The sequence below is a fragment of the Mixophyes fleayi genome, chromosome 4 (genome assembly GCF_038048845.1).
Source record: "Mixophyes fleayi isolate aMixFle1 chromosome 4, aMixFle1.hap1, whole genome shotgun sequence".
NCBI classification, from domain to species: Eukaryota; Metazoa; Chordata; class Amphibia; order Anura; family Limnodynastidae; genus Mixophyes; species Mixophyes fleayi.
The window spans coordinates 229,402,061-229,423,958 of record NC_134405.1 but is presented as its reverse complement, the minus strand read 5'-3'; the positions used below and the strand labels follow the sequence as shown (position 1 = coordinate 229,423,958).

At 42.0% G+C, this 21,898-nt stretch overlaps 1 long non-coding RNA gene across 1 annotated transcript in view; it reads left to right on the top strand.

Annotated features, from left to right (window-relative positions):
• Positions 1-21,334, top strand: part of LOC142150087 (uncharacterized) — a 36,302-nt gene extending 14,968 nt beyond the window's left edge. The window contains exon 3 of the long non-coding RNA XR_012691006.1: positions 20,682-21,334. This is a non-coding gene — a long non-coding RNA (uncharacterized LOC142150087). The remainder of the gene's footprint in view (positions 1-20,681) is intronic.
• Positions 21,335-21,898: the final 564 nt, after the last annotated feature.

The window sequence follows — 21,898 nt, the reverse complement described above, 5'->3', positions numbered from 1 at the left end:
GTGGTTGAAGGAGCCTTTTCTCAATGACTGTATGGATAAGGTGGTGCTTAGAGACAATCCGGAATTTCTATGCAAGGTGGTGTATATGTTCGACATTAATAAGGAGCTTGTGTTGCCATTTTTATTGTCAACAACTGAATGATGAGAATGTAAGAAAGCTGCATTTACTGGACTGGTGAGACAATTTCCATATAATTATCTATCCAGGTTTAAGGGATTTAGGAACACAGAGCTATCATGTGTCAGACTGGGCCTAGGAAAGCATAAGCTCCTTCTAAACGAGCCATCTCAAGACAGATTACAGAAGTTATTATACACACATACAAATGTAATGGACATAAGGTGCTAGAGATCTACAGATTCCACTGATCACGAGCAGCGGCAACATCTTGGGCTGGCAAGGCCTATGCTTCCACAGTGCAGATTTGCAAAGCAGCTGATTGGTCATGCATTTTTTCTTTCACTACTTATTATCGCTGGATTACTTATCTACCTTATATTCTCAGTTTGCGAGATGTTCTCAGTTTAGCTATTAAATACATTCTTGATTTGCAGCATATATGGCTGGTTTTGTTTTTCTTGTATGGACCTCCCTGTATTGCTCTGAAACATCCCGTAGTTATGGCTGCCATGGAAGTTTGAAGAGGAATAGAGCAGATTATGCTTACTGATAATTCTTTTTCCTTGAAAGACTCCATGGCAGCCCGATTTCTGACTCATGTTTGCAATACCTTGTTTATATTTTCCATAGGTATGCTTGGAAAGCCACTCAAAGACATATCAGAAGAGAAGCAGCTCTTATATACCCACTCAGGGTGTATTTCTGTAACCTGTAATTGCTTAAATTGAAAAGAGAATCTACCCAAAGTTATGGCTGCTGTGGAGTCTTCTGAGGAAAAGGAATTGTCGGTAAGCATAATCTGCTTTTTCATTCACGTACAGTTCTAGAAAGCAATGTGGCTTAAAAAAGATTACAAACCATGCATTGATATATCCTAGCCAAGAAGAGAGACAAAAATGTAGATTCTGTGAATGCTGAATATAGCAGGACTCTGTTTAATAATCTGAGCATCAGGCCTAGTAAGATAAAAAAACTGTTTAATCATTATAGTCACAAAATTATTTACATCCTGCATGAGCTATTGCATGCATTGCTTTCTCTACAAATGATGAAGTAGGCAATAATCCTTTTTTTCACGTGAAACATTCTCTGAATTACTGAATTAAATGATACTGTCATTGCTTACATGTTATGTTTTAGGTGTAACATGATGATCAGAGCCTTGCAAATAGGATTCAGACTTAACAGGAGAGACAGATGCAGAGTGGAATTGTGTTCTATATGCCAGCATGAATCACAACAGCCCACTATATGTGAGGGAGCTAATTACCTCTTCAGCACAGAACTGGAACGAACCACAGACAGCTTCCATTTCTTCAACACATCAAACAGTGAATTTGCTTTAATATGCAGCATCAGCTTTCTGACTCTCTATATACAATGAAGGCTGGCAAATTCTTAATTTATTAGTACATTTTTCTATCAATCTGTCTGAAATATAATTTTCATTTTGGGAAACAAGAACTAGTGGGTATTCAAATTATACATTTTAGTGACTTGCTCCTGACAAATTCTAGATTCCCTGGTGCAGTTTTTAATTACTGGTACCTTAGCTTATGCATTACAGGCCTGATTCATTAGGACACATATTCTGAGTGCAACTCGCGCTCCGTATTCTACGCACCTATTTAGGCTTTGCGTGAACCCGAATTCATCAAGAACCCGATGTTACACATTGCACCAGCTAAACCTGCATTATGGTCACTGTTCTCACCTGTTTCCTGCATTCACTTGCTGGTCTGAACAGAGCATGCACACACCTCGTTTGCTCAATACTTCCTGCATCCTCTTGATTGGGTAATTGCCTGTCAGCTCTGTCTACTTAAAGCACCTGGTTCTCTACCAAGTTGTCAGATCTTCAGGTCTACTCTCCTGTTCAGATGTCTTGTTCCCTGGCTCCTGTTTGCTACCTGTTCTCTGAGTCTCCAGCACATCTACCCGCAGATCATCGCTACCAGTCTCCAGTAAAACCTGCATACTCGCCTGCTGTTGCCCTGGGAAACTGCCTCTTAGTCTCTCAGTCATTGAGCTACTTCTCATCCGTGGCATCTTCAGTTATTATCTTGGTTCTCAATACAGCCTCGTTCATCACCCCCTAAGAGGGCCGCGACCTGCAGTCTGGGAGCAGCTAACTCCAAACTCCCTTGCGGGAGTCCCTGGCGAACACCTCACCATTAGATTCCGCACCTCTCTGGAGGTAATATCACGAGAGAAGGCTGTACGGACAGTCCTCTGACCCTAACTCAGTGACATCCGATCTCAAGATCTCAAGATCCGTGGCCTGTTGAATTCGGGAGCTGGGCTGCTGCAGGTAAGTATACTGACCCGTCGGCTCTATAAAGAGTTAAAAATAGATTGTAAAAAAAAGTATGGTGTTTCCTCTTCTAATGCTATTAACCCTAGTGCTGCCAAACTACTAGTGCTGGTTTCGGCAAAATCAGGGGGAAAACATGCCGGGTTCCCCATGATTTTACAGAAACCAGCACTAGGCCAGCCAGCTAGGGTTCTTGGCACTGTAACAGGGGGACACGCGGCAGGGGGACATACCAACCCCAGGCTGTTCAGCACGGGGCTGGATTCCCTAGAGAGTGGGGTCTGCAAAAAATTGTGTGAACCTCCTCTAGTGTGCTGAAAGCTCTATGGCTATTCTACATCCTTGGGGTGGTGGGTGTAGGGCAATAAAGTGAAGTAAAGTTAAGAAAAAAGTGAAAACACCATTTTAGTTTCTTACCATCTGATATCTTCATCTGTAAGGGATACAATCTTGTATGTTTTTACTCCATTAGGATTGAAAAAAACCATAATACTCCAAAGGTCCTGTTGCTGTCCAAAAGAAATAACATTCCAGGTCCTGGAGCAGTCCAACAAAATAATCCAAATGTGGGTGAAAACAATTTTATTCCTTCAATCAAAATGACCCCATAATAATCCATCAGGATCTGGTTAGACAAAACAAGAAACCCTTAACAACAACCACAATATGATTTTCTATGGAAGACCATCCGACGCAGAATGAAATCTAAACCGATGCGAGGTCTACTTATACTGTAGGTGGATTCCCATGAAAGCATAAGATGTAAGTATAAATACTTATAAGTATATGATAAAAACATTTCAAATATGCTGCATGTTACCTTTTTGTTGAGTAACAATTTACAAAATTCTATATCTCCATTATTTCCAGACATATATTAAATCTCTGTCTCAGAATGCTGTGCAATGATGCCACTGCACATTTCTAGAAAAGTACTTTTGGCTCCTGCAGTTTAGACAAGCACATAGGGGGCGGATGGAACTCTCAGCAGGGGAATAGAATCTCATAGTTCCTCTTTTCCAGAGCATTCCTTTTATTCTTTGCACTAAATTGGAGAATGTTATTTTTAAACTTCTATTAAGATATATAGAACATTGCTGTTCTATAGATATTCCTTCACAGATTTATAAACATATATGTTGGTGTTATGGCCCACGACCACCAAGATGAGCATTTAGAACAGTAGGTACAGATCTTCACCTATAGCAACCACCCTTCCCGTAGAGCTTAAGGTGCTCACAGGTACTCAGATGCCCCCAGGACTTAAGTTCAGAGTAGTAAAAGTTCATCAAAGACGACCATAGCGCAGATGGAACTGGGGCGCTAGCCCAGACTGGAGCGGGTGGTCAGTGGCAGGCCGAGGTCAGGGGTCCGAAGCAAACAGGCAAATCGTAATCCAAGAAGAGGTCAGGGTCACAGGCAAAACAGCGAAGTCTAGAATACAAGCCAACGGTCAGGAAAACAGACAAACAGACAAGCTGCAAGGTGCAGGCAAGGGTGACAATAGTAGATCAGGCAAACAGGAATCCATCAGCAGGTCAGCACAGCACAAGACTGGAAATGCTATAACCGGCAGGGCGGTCCAGTCCTCCCTGCCTTAAATACCCAGAGCAGCCAATGGACCCCAAGCAGCCCAGCCTAAACTAATCAGTCACAGGAGGCTGATAATGAATTCCCCCCTAATACACATGCGGCCCGGCTAATTTCCCAGTTTATCAGCTTGGCGTATGGCCGTTGACTTGGCAACGGTCGGACGGAAACTGGAAGTGACTTCCTGGTTGTCAAAAAGACAGCCCAGGACGCCATACATAGAGGAGAGCAAGCCGTGGCGGCTATGGACCCCGCCGCGGCTCGTAACAGTTGGAAAGCATCTCATTCTGAGTAGTTGTAAATAATCACAAAACTGAATTTAACTCTTTACTCCCTTAAAACAGGAGAACTGCATTTCTACAACTGATTTCTTACAGAAACATGCCCCCCTTATTTGTACCCCTATCCACAAGGGACATATATTTATTAAACTGCGGGTTTGAAAAATTGGAGATGTTGCCTATAGTAACCAATCAGATTCTAGCTGTCATTTTGTATAATGTACTTAATAAATGATAACTAGAATCTGATTGGTTGTTATAGGCAACATCTTCACTTTTTCAAACCCGCAGTTTAGTAAATATACCCCTCAGGAACCTATTAATATGGTAAAATATGTTTTATATGAGATTAGATGGTTGAAGGAAGACACAATGGACAGGTAAGGAGCTAAGGACAACGACATAAGAAACAGAACAACATAAAACTCAACAGAAATTCAAGGGCAAAGAGAAAAAACAGTGGGAAGACAATGGTGAATAAAAAAGCTTATAAGAGCACTGGGCCTGATTCATGAAGGAACTTAGGCAAGAAATTTCTTACTTAAGTCTCCTGGACAAAACCATATTAAAATGAAAAGAGTGTAAATTAGTTTTCCATTTTGCACGTAAGTTAAATCCTGTCTGTTTTTCTTATGTAGCACACAAATATCAACTTTAAATTTCAGTGTACAAATAAGCTATCAAGTATTTGTGTGCTACATGAAAAAACAGTCAGTATTTATCTTATGTGCAAAATAGAAAACTAGTTTTCACCCCTTTCGTTTTAACATGGTTTTGTCCAGGAGACTTAAGTAATACATTTCTTTCCTAAGTTTCTTAATGAATCAGGCCCTCTAGAGACACTAGATGAATTTAAGTATTGTTTCTGGTGTTTTACTATCCAAATCAATTGTAATTTATTTGGTCAAGTCGTAATGTAAAATGTAGTCAGCCAGTCACTTTGTCCTGTGCATAATATTATTAATCAGAACCTCAAAATGTGTGCTTTCTGGGTGTAACCAAATCAACCACAGATCTGGCTATTTATCAAAACAGATGACAGGCTTAAAGGGTATGTAGCCAGCTTTAGACTTAAGCGCCAAGAGGCTGCATCAGTGTCTAGTTTAAACCACACATGACAGGCTAACGAGGAACAAAACACTAGGGACTAGATTTACTAAGCTGCGGGTTTGAAAAAGTGGGGATGTTGCCTATAGCAACCAATCAGATACTAGCTTTCATTTATTTAGTACCTTCTACAAAAGGATAGCTAGAATCTGATTGGTTGCTATAGGCAACATCCCCACTTTTTCAAACCCGCAGCTTAGTAAATCTAGCCATAGGGCCTGATTCATTAAGGAACTTAAATTAAGAAGTTTCTTATTTAAGTCTCCTGGACAAAACCATGTTACAATGCAAGGGGTGAAAATTAGTTTTCTGTTTTGCACACAAGTTAAATACTGACTGTTTTTTCATGTAGCACATTTTTTCATGTAGCATGTCATGTCCGGCAATACTGGGGCAACTAGTGTGGGCAGAACATGACAGGCCTCTGTCAGTTTTTGAATGCTTTTATCAACATGCTCAATAATGATCTGATCGATTCCTGCTAGATTACTGTCGATGGTTACAAAATTTTTGGAGCTGCCAGATAACAATTGCAATAGCACAGTGTGTGTGGTCAGTGACACCTTCAAATTACTACATAGGATTCTTATTAAATAGACTTCATAATTTTTCTCCAACTATGCAATGCACCAAAATAACAGTGGTTAATTGTAATCCTGGTTTAAGTAATATAACATGTTATATTATTTATCTAGCTGAAAAATAAATAATAAGACAAAAGATAAGGGATTGAGAATTGGGGAAGAAAGATTGTGGAAGAAAATAGATGAAATATAAATTATTAAGATGCTATTCCTGAAGAATAATAAATTATAGCAGGTAAAAATCATCATAAAGATATAAATAAAAAAATAACAGAATAAACCTCCTCAAAACAGCAATGAAATCTACAGGATCTAAAATATTAGCATATCACTACACTTATATATAAATTTATATGTATATAGTATAATATATACCCTATACTGGTGTGAGAAAGGGAAAATATAATAGTAATTATATAATACTTGTATTAAACTTTATCCAGAGAAGTTGCCACATCCCACACTGCTGGCTGCTACCACACATAAAACCATATGGTACTAACTAAAGCACACTAACTAAAGCACACTAAAAAAAAAAAAAAATTAAATAAATAATTACATTTATAAACAGGCACTTATTTATTTCTACAAATATCTCCCCTTTTTTTGCATACAAATTGTTATGTGCGTTTTGTCGCTAACCAATAACGATTGTCGAACCTCGAGTTGTGTTTCCAAAGCACAAAGATTTATTCGCAAATAAGTAGAATAATATGCTCAAGCGAAGTAATAGTAAATACAGCCGTTACTTATCGCAGGCGCTCTGGATCCAGTGCAGTCATTCAATCCTGAAGTTTGGGGACAAGAAGTCTGCACTCAGGATCACAAGCTGCTGCTTATATACACAATCTCATACAGTAATACAATGTAGATGGAATAGCTTGCATCTATTGGTCCAGGTCTCAGGAAGGTCCAAGGGGTCGTCATCATTGGCCAGTTCATACAAAGGAATCCAAAGGAGGGGGTCATCTCAGCAGGGGGTATGCTCTGCTCTTCCCGCCAAGATTCCTTAGTCTTAAATAGTTCATAATTCCCTATCATTCATAACTTGCGTATGCACTCTGCGATTCCCTCGCAGAGTGAACCAAACAGTAGGATATGTGACAAGGTTCATTATGATAACACTCATTATGTTATTCCTTCAACCCATTCCGTGTATTTCACTAATATGCATGTAACTCTGATATAACATATAAATACAACTATATTTCGACATAACTGACTATGTGTTGCAACTACCATTAATGTGTACTATTTTATAAGTATGTGTGTTAGTGCGAATGTGTGGTAAAAGACCGATTACTGTTGCTGCCACGTGTAGTAGATGCGCACGCCCTTTCACTCCGTAGCGTGCCCTTGTACGCCGTAGCGTACCTTACACATCTTTTCAGACAAAGACAACCAAGTTTGCTAGACTTTAATTGAAATGACTTTATCCAATTTACTGACTTCGACAGTTCCACCCTTTGATAGTGTAATAAACTATCACCCAATCACCGTTTCAAGTTCAGGATTATACAATACGTCTCCACAGACCATGATCTCGGTATCTGGTACCACCCTTTCAGTCTCTTGCTCAGTGTTACTCCTATGAGACCATTTTCCACACTTCAACACAGTAGGAACACATTTGACAACTAAACCAATTGCTAAGATGACACCCAGTATCAGGAGAAGGAGCTTACCTACACTCGCAATCATTTCCTGTACCCACTCCCCCAGACCGGAGAACCATTTTGCTGGGTTCAACCATGAGAACCAACCCGCCACCTTTTCCCCGACCTCATATAACGAAGAATTATGGCTCTTTCGAAATTCCCATTTCAGCTGCAAAATTTCATCCATCTTCCGGTCTATAACCTCTTTAGGGTCATCCGTATTATTAGTAATGTACGTGCAACATTTGACACCGAACTGGGTGGCCAGTGTCACACAGTACCCACCAGTAATAGAGGTGAGATAATTTAGTACTAGTCTATGTTGCACCAACTCTTTCTTGTACGCTTGTAGCTCCCTTCCAGTCAGGGCCGGTGCTAGCCTCCATGGCGCCCTAGGCATTTTTACAAAATCGGCGCCCCAGCCTCCCCCCCCGCAACAATCGGCGCCCTCCTCCCTCCTCCCCCCGTCTTTCCTTACCTCACCACCGCCGCCTCTCTGCTCCGTCTCCTCCCCTCCTCTCACTGACACTAGTGAGTGGAGGGGAGGAGACGGAGCAGAGAGGCGGCGGTGATGAGCAATAGCCTCTTCCCCCCTCCCCCGTGCATCTGAATGCTGTGCGGCGGCCGTCCCAGGTATGGTCAGCGGTCGCCGCACAGTTTTAAAGTAATTTTCATTCTGGAGGGCGCCCTCCAGAGCCCGGCGCCCTAGGCAAGTGCCTAACCTTGCCTAATGGGAGCGCCGGGCCTGCTTCCAGTATACCTGAAAGTGTCATCATACATCTCGGTGATATTATCTATTAATTTGGCTAGGTCTTGGATATATTTAAAGTTTAATGTTCCCCGAGCGGTCCAATTTTGTAGCTATGGGTTCCTCACCAGGAATCATATTTCTCTTGCCACGGTGTTCATACTGTGTGTGTATGTATGGTGATGATGTAGTCTTGTGAATATCAACCATTTCTTCATGAGTAATAGTCATGATTTCAGGAACCAGTTTATCTAGAAAACACAAGCCCTTGGAACTCGGAGTCACCCAGGAATAAGCTTTTCTCCCACAAACAAAATACACATCCTCAGGGAGAACATAAGGAACAGTATGCCCATGAATTATATCACACAGAGTTTTGATAAAACTACCCATGCCTAGTGTCTTCATCTGCTCTAGACACGTGTCGGCATTAATGACATTTTCACATTTATCTGTAGAGACTTTTCCAATGAATACCTTCTTATGTTTGGTTATACGCCCTAACTTGTGACTTCCATCAACATTCCTGCCTAGTAGTGACCTTGTGAGTCTTCCTCTAAAATGAGTGTGGCGAGCCATTGTCTGATCTGATAGGTCAGCCTCCCAATTCTCCAGGCGCTTTGCATGAGATATGTTTAGGCACAGCAAAGATCTGCCTATGGAGTATTGTCGAAGCGTCAGACTAGGGGACCTAGTGTTATTGTACCTCCCTTCTATGGGCCTCCCACCCCTCAATTCGAGTACTTCAGATATGTTTAGAGGGAATGGCACTAGTCCTATGTTATGCTGCCCTTGAGGCACGTGAGAGCACACCCAACACTCGGTTTGGTTTAGCACCTTACCCACCAGGGAGTGATAATGCCCGCCTATATTCAGAGTACTGGGGGACTGGCATTGTTGGATGCATCTCTCTTCAACTAGGGAGTCGCAGAACTTGCAGATACAATACTCATCAGACAATAGCACCTCACACTGCCTCCGAGTTCCTGAGCTAGCAAACCTTTTCATAACCCCTGGACCAAGTTTGATAATGGGCTGCTCAGAGTATCCTATTAACTTTTCTTCGGTCTCCATTTCATCCGTATCACTCCCAGAACTCTCCTCCGTCATCCATCCTCCTTCACAAAAATAGAATGTCCTAGAAAAAGTAAAAACAAGGAAAATCCTGGAACAAAAGAAAAACAAAAACCGCCACTCCATCGCTGGAAAGATAGTTCTGAGGCAACGTCTCTGGTTCAGGTGTCTCAACTGCAGGCTTTAGGTCTCCCGAAACAGGCTCACAAGTGACAGTTCTATGTCGTCGGTCTGAGTTTTGTCTTGCACTTTCTCCGGATTATGGACTCTCCTGCAGTGGGTGGAATGGACCCAAGTGTCTCTCTCTGCAACCTTCAGTGATGTAGTACTGGTCAGCAGCACTTGGTACGGGCCTTCCCAACGGTCTGTTAAACAACCTGAACGTCAGAAATTGCGGATCATAACATAGTCTCCAGGTTCAACATCATGACAGTTCGTCTCTGGCATACCAGGTGACAGCATTTTTAGTTTTTGTTGTTGTTGTTTCAGCTGTCTACTCATTCTTATAAGATATTGTACAGTCACTTCATTATTACACTTTAAGTCGTCTTGTGGACTCACGATCAAATGAGGTTGTCGTCCGAACAGTATCTCAAAGGGGGACAGATTAAGAGGAGGTCTAGGAGTGGTTCGAATGCTATGGAGGACCAACGGCAAAGCCTCAGGCCATGCCAACCCAGTTTCAGCCATTATCTTACCCAGTTTGTTCTTGATAGTACCGTTTACTCTCTCCACCTTACCACTGGCTTGTGGTCGGTAAGGGGTGTGAAGTTTGCTACTGATTCCCATGAGTTTACACATATTTTGGAAAATATCACCAGTAAAATGGGTACCCCTATCACTTTCAATGATCCTAGGGATACCGAACCTACACACAAAGTCTTGTACAATTTTCTTTGCAGTGAACACAGCAGTATTAGTGGCTGCTGGATATGCTTCTACCCAACCGGAAAACACATCAATACACACTAACACATACTTTAGATTCCTGCACGGGGGTAATTGGATATAGTCAATTTGTATTACCTGAAAAGGTCCGTCTGTAGGAGGGATGTGGGATGGCTCAGTTGGAATAGTTTTCCCCACATTTTTCCTCAAACAAGTAAGACATGACATTGCTTTCTTACCAGCTTGAGAGGAAAATCCCGGAGCACACCAGTATGCTCTCACCAGTTTGCGCATACCTTCTTTACCCAGGTGAGTCAGGTCGTGTGCTGCTTCAGCCAGGCTTGGATAGTATGTTCGGGGAGCTACAGGGTTACCTTGTCCATCCCTCCAGAGTCCTGAGGACTCTTGACCACATCCCTTTGCCTTCGAGACCGCCTTTTCCTGCAGGGAACACAAATCTTGCATTTCAATTAATTTCTGCATGTCTAATGTCTGAAAAACCATCATAGTCTCGGTCGATACAGTCATAGGTTGGCCTGCTGCCCATTTAGCAGCTTCGTCTGCCCTGTTGTTGCCCAGTGACACTGGGTCTTCTTCAAAGGTATGGGCTTTGCACTTTATGACGGCTACTGTTCTGGGTAACTGTATCCCTGTCAGAAGTCCTTTTATGTGTTGTGAATGTGCTACTGGTGTACCTGCTGCTGTCGTAAAGTTTCTAAGACGCCAAAGGGCCCCAAAATCGTGCACTACCCCGAAGGCGTACCTAGAGTCAGTATATATGTTGGCTGACTTACCCTCTGCCAATTCACACGCTCTCCTTAGTGCTACTAGTTCCGCCACCTGGGCTGAGTGAGGTGGGCCAAGGGGTTCAGCTTCTACAACATCCTGATCGTCAACAACAGCGTAACTAGTACATAGCTCTCCTGTCTCTGTCTGTCTATGGCAACTTCCGTCTGTATAAAACGTAAAATCTACATTTTCTAAGGGGGTGTCACGTATGTCGGGTCTTGCAGTAAAGGTCTGATTCAGGTGTTCCATACAGTCATGCGTGTCAGTATTATTGCCTAACTCCTCATCAACCAGGGTCTCTTCACCTCCCACCCTTTGTGTCTCTAGAGACACATACGGAAGGTATGTAGCTGGATTTAAGGTGCCATACGTTTGATGGTGATGTTTGAGGGTGCCATCAGGGCTAGTTCCCATTTTGTGAATCTAGCTGAAGAAACATGTCTGGTTTGGGCTGAATTTAACAGAGCTGATATAGCATGGGGTGTATAGATGGTTGAATTATGTCCGAATACTACATCCTCGCTCTTACTTACTAGAAGGGCCGTTGCTGCTACACTTCTGAGACATGTTGGGAGTGATCTTGCCACATTGTCTAAATGTGCACTGTAGTATGCTACCGGTCTGCTAGCGTCACCATGTTTCTGTGCGAGGACAACTGCTGCACAACCATCAGCTTCTGTACAAAATAGTTCAAAAGGCTTTTCATAATCAGGTATTCCCAATGCAGGTGCTCTTGTCAGACTATCTTTAAGATTAAAGAACGCTTGCTCTGACTCTTCTGTGTGTACAACACGTTCTGGTTTTGAGGAAGAGACTAGCTCCTGCAATGGTAATGCCAGAATAGAAAAACCTGGGATCCAGGACCTACAGTATTCACACATCCCCAAGAAAGTACGAATCTGCTTCTGGCTCTGTGGCAGGGTCATGTGTTGTATGGCCTCAATTCTGTCGGTTGTCAGGTGTCTTAGCCCCTTAGTGAGGCGGTGTCCTAAGTATTTGACCTTAGTCTGACATGGCTGTAATTTATCCTTTGCCACCTTGTGCCCTGTTTGTGAAAGATGAAGCAACAACAATTTAGTATCATGTAAACATGACATAAAGGAATCAGAGCACAACAACAAATCGTCCACATATTGAATTAGAACAGACCCATTGTGGGGTTGAAAGGATTGCAAACAGTCATGTAAGGCTTGGGAGAAAATACTGGGGCTGTCAATGAACCCCTGGGGTAGTCTGGTCCATGTGTATTGCACTCCCCTGTAGGAGAATGCAAAAAGGTATTGGCAGTCAGGGTGAAGAGGGACTGAAAAGAAAGCAGAACATAGATCAATGACAGTAAAATGGCTGGCAGACGGTGGAATCTGCATGAGGATGACAGCTGGATTCGGCACTACGGGGAATTGGCTCTCAACAACTTTGTTAATTCCCCTTAAGTCCTGGACTAATCTATAGCCCCTCCCCCCACTCTTCTTCACAGGGAAAATGGGACTATTTGCTGTACTAGCTGTACGGATTAAAATCCCTTGTTGTATTATCCTCTCAATAACAGGATATACCCCTAGTTCTACCTCCGGTTTTATTGGATACTGTGGGATTTTTGGAGCTATCCTACCACTTTTTAGATTGACCATGACAGGGGCTACGCTTGCCATCAGTCCAGTGTCCTGTCCATCTCTGGTCCATAGGGAACCTGGTATTTCCAGCAACATCCCCTTTACTTGAGATGGACTATGTTCTATAACAGGAGAGTGTAACATTAACATTTGAGGGGTGTCCAATATGTCCTGTACCTCATGTGCAACCTTCTCGGGTATATCTAGGAACACACCATCTGAAGTACAGTATACGACACATCCCATTTTACATAACAAGTCTCTCCCTAGCAAGTTAGTAGGAGCCGCTGCAGCTAAGAGGAACGAATGCTTAGTATGCAGAGGGCCGATAGTAACTTCAGCGGGTTTAGTTAGAGGATAATGTAACACTTTTCCCGTCACCCCCATGGCTGGAATGGTTTTACTGGTCACCTGTAGATTGAAAGGAGAGGTTATCACAGATCGGGCCGCCCCTGTATCTACAAGAAAAGTTTGTTTCCTACCAGCTATGTCAACTATCATTGTTGGTTCTCTCTGACTCTCAGTTAACCTCACTGGCTGTAGACTACAGGTATGACCTGACCCCTAGCGCTGACTATTGATTTCCCGCGCAGCATTTGCTGCCGTAATATGCGCGGGTAGATGTGAGTCTTCTAGTCTATGTGAATCCTTTCTTGGAGGATATCTATGTGACCCACCCCTATGTGTATTGAGTCTTTCTTTATTACAATCTCTCCTGTAATGTCCTTCCTCGTTACAGTTGAAACACCTGATCACTTTAGGTTTCCTGTTATATGGGTTGTATGCTGGTGGTCATGTATGCACCCCTTCTAGAGACTGTATACTTACCGTCATTAACTTATCACTTTTCTCTTCCCTTTTTCTAAAAAGGTTCTTGTCATGCTCCACGGCAGACTCCCTAAGAGAGTCTACCGTGACGCCTCTCCAATTAGGTAATGTGGTTTGTACTCTCGTCTTTAAATTTTCTCTAAGGCCGTCCATCAGTACCCCTACAGCTACCTCTCTGTGATGTGGGTCCTCACTTATGTTGGATATCCCAGTAAATCGTGCGATCACTGTTATAGCTCTAGAAAAGTAATCTGAGGCAGTTTCACTATCCTTTTGTTTAATGGTGAAAATCTTACTCCAATTTACTACTACTGGAAAATAGATGGCTAAGTGTTTGACAATTTGTTCTATATTCCGTTGGTTAATCTCATCAGTCAAGGTGTCATCTTCCTTCAACAAACAATCTTCAATAAATTTTTGTATGTTAGTATTGGGAGGAAGACACGCCCTCAACACTACCCGCCAATCCTTACTGGTTGGTTCGTGAGCGTTCCCTAAGTCTTTAACAAATTTCTGACATTTAGCTAACTCCTTTCTAGGATCTGGGAATTCAGTCATAATGGAACGTAATTCTGATCTAGTCCAGGGACAATGCATTGTAACATTTCTTAAAGGAACTACACCATCCTTATCCGGTTTCCCATTGGGAACCGATATTGTGCGGACCGGGAACACACCCTCTGGTACACTAACTTCAGGGGACACTACAGGATTTACAGGCCCTAGATTTAGAACACTTTCACTCCTAGTGATCACGCTACTCTCACCTATCTCAGCCATTTTCTCATACTTGCGCTGAGCCTCTAGTACACTAACAGCATGGGCAATGGCCGAAATCACAGTGGGTTCATCTTCATTTTCAGATGCACTTGATTGAAACTGGTTTAAAACAGGGTACAACTTAGTAATTTTTCTATTTTCAGTTTTAACAACGGCTGTACTTACCCCTCCCGCCACATAAGGTGGCGGGGGCGTGCTTGCGCTGAGTTCGCCACGCTTCTCAATGGTTACATCTGCCTCGCGCGCGCTTTTCGCCACGCCTACTTCCGGTTTGCATTCGCTGCTCTGCCACGTGTTACCTTCCATTTGCCACAATTTTAAACAATCATTATGTCTATTTCTCTTTTTCGTTGACTTGATCAACCATACTTTATCTTTTACAGTATTTAGTACCTCTTCATTAAAACTCCCTATCGTTGGGAAAGGCCTATCACAAGCTTTGGTCATCCCGACCCACGTGTCACAATACACAGTTGCGTATGCACCATATTTCTTACACATGAGAAACCTCGCTGAACCAATAGGGCCTTCCTTAGGCAGTACACTGACCATCTCTAGCGTATGCTTAGCACCCATGTTGAACAATATACCTTCTACCCGGAACACAGACACACCGCAGTGCTCTGTTCCTTCCGGCCAAATGTGAAACACAGACACACCGCAGTGCTCTGTTCCTTCCACCTAATGATTTCAACTCTGTTGCTATACTCACCGCTAGAGATCTATAATGCTCGTTGAACGTATTTCCTTTAGCCGCGTTCACTCGCTTTTCTCGCACCAGGCGAGGATCCCTAATACAGAAATATCACTTGTGGGCCCCAAGGGCTATCAGCTCCTCGATACCCTGGCTTTACCACAAAAATCTGCTGAGTTTATTATCGCTGGGAGCGCAAAGTCGATACAATCAACCTGTCTTTCCAGTATAATTCCTCCTAGCTGCTTCACCAATCCGCACTAACGGTGCGATCGGATCGCACTGCCTACCAATACTAATTATTAGCAAACCTTGCGATCTATTGGTAGCGCTTTGCGAAAAACACGTTTTCGCATTCGGTATACCTGCCCTGTATACCGTCCTTCAGTTGGGCAATCCGCCTCGTCAGACAGCAACTGAGCACAATCCACAATAAAACAGTGTATCTACGTTACAACATCACACACTATACACCTTTTCTGCGCAGAAAATCAAAAGTTCCCAACAATAGTAATAATGTCTCAGAGGCTTTCACAAGTGATTATACTATGCATGTATAACTATCAAAACTATTGTTTAACCACGTGGCAAGTTTACCGGAAGTTCGCATACGCACAGCAGGAAGTACACATAAGTGCAATACAGTTAAAAAGCACAATGACAGTAAAAAGAAACAGTTTTCTCTTTTGTCCCTAGGTTCTAGTTAGCGTGCCCTAGATAATGCAAAAAGGACATTCGGTTTCGCAACACAGAGTAAAATTCAGGTTTTGAACACCATGCGTTCTTACCCGTTTATGACGCGTCTCCACCCTTTGTTGAGGAACCGAAATCCGTTGGTCTTGCGTATCATCGGCAACGAAACCTCCAAAGCTCACGAGCCCCCAAATTGTTATGTGCGTTTTGTCGCTAACCAATAACGATTGTCGAACCTCGTGTTGTGTTTCCAAAGCACAAAGATTTATTCGCAAATAAGTAGAATAATATGCTCAAGCGAAGTAATAGTAAATACAGCCGTTACTTATCGCAGGCGCTCAGGATCCAGTGCAGTCATTCAATCCTGAAGTCTGGGGACAAGAAGTCTGCACTCAGGACCACAAGCTGCTGCTTATATACACAATCTCATACAGTAATACAATGTAGATGGAATAGCTTGCATCTATTGGTCCAGGTCTCAGGAAGGTCCAAGGGGTCGTCATCATTGGCCAGTTCATACAAAGGAATCCAAAGGAGGGGGTCATCTCAGCAGGGGGTATGCTCTGCTCTTCCCGCCAAGATTCCTTAGTCTTAAATAGTTCATAATTCCCTATCATTCATAACTTGCGTATGCACTCTGCGATTCCCTCGCAGAGTGAACCAACAGTAGGATATGTGACAAGGTTCATTATGATACCACTCATGATGTTATTCCTTCAACCCATTCCGTGTATTTCACTAATATGCATGTAACTCTGATATAACATATAAATACAACTATATTTCGACATAACTGACTATGTGTTGCAACTACCATTAATGTGTACTATTTTATAAGTATGCGTGTTAGTGCGAATGTGTGGTAAAAGACCGATTACTGTTGCTGCCACGTGTAGTAGATGCGCACGCCCTTTCACGCCGTAGCGTGCCCTTGTACGCCGTAGCGTACCGTACGCATCTTTTCAGACAAAGACAACCAAGTTTGCTAGACTTTAATTGAAATGACTTTATCCAATTTACTGACTTCGACAAAATACACAAGCATACTTCTGTAGTAAGATTTGTGCATGTACCTGACTATCCTTATGCCTGCAAGCACCAGTATGCCCTGGCATCCAGGGCCCTCTGTGACATGTAGTCCCTCACAGAAAAATACTGTAAAAAAGCAAAAGGAAGAAAAATACAAAAACATATGAATGCTGCAGAACTGCGCCTTGCAGCCCCAAAGTGAATGGCGGGCCAGGAGTCCTGTCAGCAACGAACCAAAATAGAGCTGCTTCACTCTGATTGGTCAGAGCGTGTAAAGTCTCTGATTGGTTAATTGCGGCTAAACTGTACTTGGGAACTCATTGAACCTCATTGATACAATGTAGTTCATTGAGACCCCACATGGGGTCTAGCTAATCAGAGCTTTCTCATAAGGATTTTTGTTTGTGTGCTTTTTACAGTACTTATCTATGTGGATGACAGAGCATGCTGTTGCTTCTTGACACATGATAACTCATTTTTTTGGCCAGATATAATTCCATATGGTGTTAGATATTGTGTTGACATCTCTTGTGATATTTAGGATGGAGAGACATTGATATGCAGCGATGGTTGCTCAGGTGTTCACCTTTGATGATATGAAGAGTTTGTCCTGCTTACTAAGCATAGCTATTAGTGACTTCCTCCATTCACATTCCACACAGATGGTTCCAGCACTGTCAGATTTCTATATTAGATATCTAGCCACGGTTTCACACATTCAGTGTTGCTGAAAACCTCTTGACATCTGAGTCAGAAACTCTGCTATGGTCAGTAAGCTCTCCTTCAACACTTAGTGAGTGATAAACACTAATTAATGTTTGTGATGGTTGTGTCAGTATCTGACATTCTGGGATTACTAGCTGACTGCAGATTTCATAGGTCTCTGATGATATTTTATCTTATTTGTAGCCTGCACCCTAGACATTATATTGAATGCAATACAACATTGCACTTAGGGATGTAGTGGAAATGGCTGCATTCCCTATGGAGCTGGGGTCCGCAGCCCTGTGCTGAAAGTACAAGGGCTCCTCCCACATCTCTGGGCGGTGGGTGTAGGGAAATAAAATAAAATTAATAGTAATAAACCATTTTGTCCCTGACACACTACAGGTCCCAGAAAGCCCAGGCTGCTTAACTCTTTGGGCATGCTGGTGCTTGTAGTACTACAAACATCAGCATACCCATGGCTGCCAGGACATGCTGACCACAAGTGCAAGCTTACCCTGGCACCCAGGGCCTGCTGAGACCTGTTGTGCACCAAAACAAATGTAAGTAAAACACGCACACACCTGTTTTAAAAATAAATTTTAAAGTTTTCTCAACATCCAGAGTTTCATTTGGTGGTGGTGGGGTTGATTGTTTAATTTTTTTATTATGTATTGCCGGTGGTGGTGACTGTCGACATTACAGTCTGTCAACAGTCACAATGTCGACATAATGAGCATGTTATTATTGTGAATGTCGACATCCTGATTGTCCACAGTATGGTGTTGTCATTCTGAATGGCGGCATTTTCATTGTTGCGTATCGTACCCAACCCTTCACTTATTCTTATTACAGGACACATTTTTCACCTTCCACTTGCACTTTTGCTGGAAAGCACATGTCTAGGCAGCTTAAATCAATGTAATAAAAACGTTCAACATTCAAAAACAAAAAAGTGACATATTTAATTACTGCAGGTGGCCTCCATTGACCTGTACCATGTTAGGCAGTATGTAAGCAGTGACCAAAAATAGGCTGGTTACACTCCACATGGTTTTTAGCTGATTATTGGGCCAATCACCGTTTTTAGTACGTGATTTTCCTTAGAGATGAATCTATAACAGATGGCAATAGTCACTATATATAGTAACAAAAGGAGACATTTAGCTGGCAATCTGCAGAGAAAGGATGCAAGCAGAGTAACACATTTGTGCAACAGTGCACCTAGTTTAAAGATAAACAGGTGGAGGATATATGTGGGAAAAAATAATGGTATAGAGCAGGGGTCAGCAACCCTGTAATCTGGCACACTGGAACAACTTTCACAGCAGCACATCGCCGAAACTAAACTGATGCACATGTGCAGCAGTTCCTCCCGGGCTTCATTGTAGAACAGATGACTTGTGTGTCTGCAAGAGGTAAGTCATGCACGCCATTGGCTAATGTGCCATCATATTAATTGGGGGCGCTTATGTGAGGCATAATGTGAACTGGGGTCACTTATGTGTGGTATAAAATGAACTGGGGACACTTATGTGTGGCATAGTATGAATTGGGGGCACTTATGTGTGACATAATATCAACTGGGGGCATTACTGCACATAATGTGAATTGAGAGGACTTATGTTGGGCATAATATGAATTGCAGGCACTTATGTGTGGCAAAAAATTAACTGGGGACATTACTGTGGCGTAATATGAACAGGGGGCACAACTATGTGGTATGTTATGAATTGTGGGTATAACTATTTGGCATAATATTAACTGGGGCCTTACTATGTGTCATGATATGACTTGTGGGCTCTACTATAGGACATAAAATGAACTGGGGGCACTACTGTGTGGCATAATATGAATTGGGTGCACTACTGTGGCATAATATGATTTGGGGGCACTACTGTAGCATAATATGAATTTAGGGTACTACTATGTAATAATTTGTGTGTATAATTTGAATGTTTATTTGTTGGTCCCAATACTATTGATATTATCTGGATATTAATATAATAAAAAAAGAAATTGTTACATTATATATTGTGAAAAGCGTGCAAACAAATGGCTCCTCACACAGATTTCTGCTGAACCACGTTGACGTTTATTTACTTGTCAGGATGGATAAATAGTCTTGGCAGTGTCTTCAGCAATTAACTCAAACATATTCACAGAAATAAACACAGTTCCAAAGCCCTAAACGCTGGCTATCACAGTTAGGTCCCTAACTGGTCACTGGCCAGTTGTTGACACCAGTCTTCCACACACAGCTCAAACCCAACTTTTTAAAATTCCTGTCAGGTATTGCTCTGGCTGATTCCTTAACTACTTAGACCAGGTGTGCCACCTGGTCTCCTGCGGAGGGTGGGGTGTGTGTGTGTGTGTGTGTGTGTGTGTGGATTTAATCCTCTCTGAACTTTTAGGCTGTGTCTTTCATCTATTAGAAGGTGGCAAAGTGTCCCAATTGCCACAATATATATATATATAGATGCCTTCCTGATGAAGTCTTAATAGATGGAACGCGTAGAGGTGAAAGTGGATCTATCTTCACAAGAGCAGCTCCTCATATGGTGTCTGTTATTGGAAAATAGGAGTCAGCGGATTGTGTGATCTATGCCTGAATTGTTTTTTTTATCTGGTACGTGCAAACTCTGTTTTTTCAATAAATTTTTCCTTGGATAACTCACTATGGAAGCGCCCCTGTCTATTTATACATTTTAGGAATTAATTTCCCTATGGAGATCAGGCTGTGGAAGGGAAGGATGCGCAGATCAGATTCTGCTGGTGTTGAATCCTTTCATGAGAGAATACAAGTTATCACGGACAATATAAAGTACTATTATTGTAGCATATATGTACAACCACACGCACACACGCAACTGGTACACCTGTGCTTGACTAGATTTTAGCCGCCATATTGATAGAAAAAGGTTGCAAACCCCTGGTTTGGAGTTTGATTTAACTTGCATGCTTTGAAGGTGTCTGTTTCCATGCAGCAAGCTAACAGGGTGTGCCTGCAGTACGAGTAATTAAACAGAAGCAAGTGATGAGAACTCTCTTTTAAAGGAAAGGTGGGAGAGTCACCTGCCCATCAAGCTAGGGCTGTCGGAGGAGTGTCATGTATAAAATTCTGTTTGTTTTACTGTTGTTATTATTATTATTTTATTATTCTTTATTTATATGGCTCCACTAAGGTTTCCGCAGAAAGTACAAAATACAAAGTACAGTACGAACAGTGGGACAACAGTACAGAACAAGACGAGTAAAACCAAGACTCCAAAACTGTTCAGTGTGACTGATGTCAGAGAAGCTGGCTGGTGTCTAGAGAGCTGGCCTCTGTTTATATAGTCTTTAGGGTACCAAGAACTGTGTGTTCAATATTTATATTATCAAGTACTTTTACCATCCTGACAGTAAAACATAGCTAAAAGCAAGAAGTTGTTTGTGTGTGTTTCACCAGAAGTGTGCTCTTGCCACAATATATATATAGCTTTATCAGTTAGAGATGTGTCGAACAACCCTGTACATGAAAACAATGCTGTTCTGTTATATTGTTCAAGAATTTACTAAAGAGATTGTGAAATACAGATATAATCACTTCTAAATAATGGGATATCGTGGTATTAAGCTGTTAATTGTTATTATTGTTACTATTATTTACTATTATTATTAGCATTCATTTATAGGGCGTCACAAATTTCCACAGTGTCCTATGGGGTGGTAGTACAAACAAAACAGACATAGGTTAGACAGGCAAACAAAAATTTGCATTGCACAAGTAGAACTGAAAAGCATATTAACAAAAACAAGTAGTAATACAACAAAGGTAACATAAATCAAGTTATATTACAAAGGGCAAACTCAGTTGCTCCAATACCAGTTTTTATCTCCATTCTATATGCAAACCTGACAGTATACTGGCACCATCGATGGACAGGGTGAACCATCTGCACGTGATCTCCTACTCCAGTTGGCTCAGCGAGTGGAGCAACAAGAATCCAATCAGGCACAGTTACTTCAAGACTTACCACACCAGAGCAAAGAAAATCCCTCTCTTCCCAACACACGAAAAAGACCAAAACCCTTAGAGGAAGAAGAGGAGGAAGGCTCAGACCAAAAATAAGAAAATAGATAACACCAATAAAGGTATATTCAATCTCAGTGATACTGAACTAACGAAACCTCAGGTAGATTTACTTAAGAAAGGATTGAAATTTGCTCCTGATAGACCTTTGAATAAATTTAACACTTACATCAACTTACACCAATTTATTCGGAAACTTACCCTCAAAAAATTCTTCATGAAGCCAAAAATAGAAGAGAGTCAATTATCCACAATAGAACTTACCTAATAGAACTACTGAGTATTTGAGGACTAACTTGAAAGAAAAATCCAAGTTCTATCCTAATC